Here is a 1,506-nt window from a genome sequence, read left to right on the forward strand (position 1 = left end):
CCTCCATCCCTTATCGAACTACCATCACTTTACACCAATATGTCGGTGAACTCTTTTACGCGTATTTATACGTATCCACGGGGTATATCTACAACCACCGTATAGTACGTTCTTTCGAATAATATGCTTCCTAGGGGTTGAAAAAAAAAGTTTTTTTATCGGCCGCGCACTCCCCTTTCGTTCTCATGGCTTACGGGTCCTCATGTCGAAAAACCTAGGGCGACCACATAGGAATTTCAACATATAACCTATGCCATAATTAAAGGCTATTTTAGTGCTCGAAAAATAATTCTTCCGCTCCACCCCTAATGCCAAAAATGCATGGACTTCCTAAATGTAGATCAAGCTGGGAGGACCACAGTCAAAGCAATGTTAAAGGTAAGTGTTATAGAATTTGTAAAGAGGGGGTGAGTTCTGACCTAGGGGATGAAACGGTAAAATCGGTCGTTGCAGAAATGTCGAGCCGTTAATTCAAATAAAATTTTAAGATTAATTGCGTGCGCATAAATGAATGATTCTTTAGATTGGATACGACTACGTCGCTAATGCGTATTCAGAGATTTAAAAAATCCAGTTCGGGACACCCAGGGGGTGTATATCTCGGGATAGGGCAGTCCGATTCGATCGAATTTGGTCTCATTCGACAGCCTTTAAATAGCGGTTAAATAATATGTAAACTAGAATTCTATAACACTTGCCTTTAACATTGCTTTGACTGTGGTCCTCCCAGCTTAATCTACATTTAGGAAGTCCATGCATTTTTGGCATTAGGGGTGGAGCGGAAGAATTATTTTTCGAGCACTAAAATAGCCTTTAATTAGCCTTTAATTGTGGCATAGGTTATATGTTGAAATTCCTATGTGGTCGCCCTAGGTTTTTCGACTTCGGGTCCTCTTATCTTCCTTGAGGAATTCTCCTGGCTCGAAGTTAGCGCGCGATAAAGGGTTGTGCCTTAAGGCAGAGATTAAAGCCTCGGGGCTTATTTCATTGAACCCTTCGAGCAATGTCCCTCGGCAGGTAAAACCCTTTGCCCCTCCAGCCTTTGGCAAATTTTTGATAAATATTTTTTTTCCTCATTTCCTTGGAACGCGCGTATCCCCTATGTCTGACAAATCCTAGTTACTTCTATGGTGAATTTTTTTTTTAGACTATCTCCACCCTGCCTACATTCATCGAATTATTTTTCTAACTTTGCGTTATCGGTCTTCACGCATGGGTAACACGTACTACAGGTCAGCGACCTCTTCAGTGCGATCCTTTTGAAAGTTTCTAGTGGGGTCCTTGAAAGTGTCGAGACCGGGGGGGGTGGGGATAAGAATTTTCGGGGATTAAAAAAATTACAAAAAAAAACTAGAACGACCTCTTTCGTTCGCCTGCTCCAGTGGCAAAGTGTCGGGCAGAGTGGGTACTAGGGGATGAAAGTGAGAGAGGAGAGAAGAAATAGGTACAGAGAGAGGAGTCGAGTGTCTCCTTTCTCTTGGATCTTCTCTCCCCCCCCCCCCCCCC

Source organism: Cephus cinctus, unplaced genomic scaffold (genome assembly GCF_000341935.2).
Source record: "Cephus cinctus unplaced genomic scaffold, Ccin1 Ccin1_scaffold1343, whole genome shotgun sequence".
Classification (NCBI taxonomy): domain Eukaryota; kingdom Metazoa; phylum Arthropoda; class Insecta; order Hymenoptera; family Cephidae; genus Cephus; species Cephus cinctus.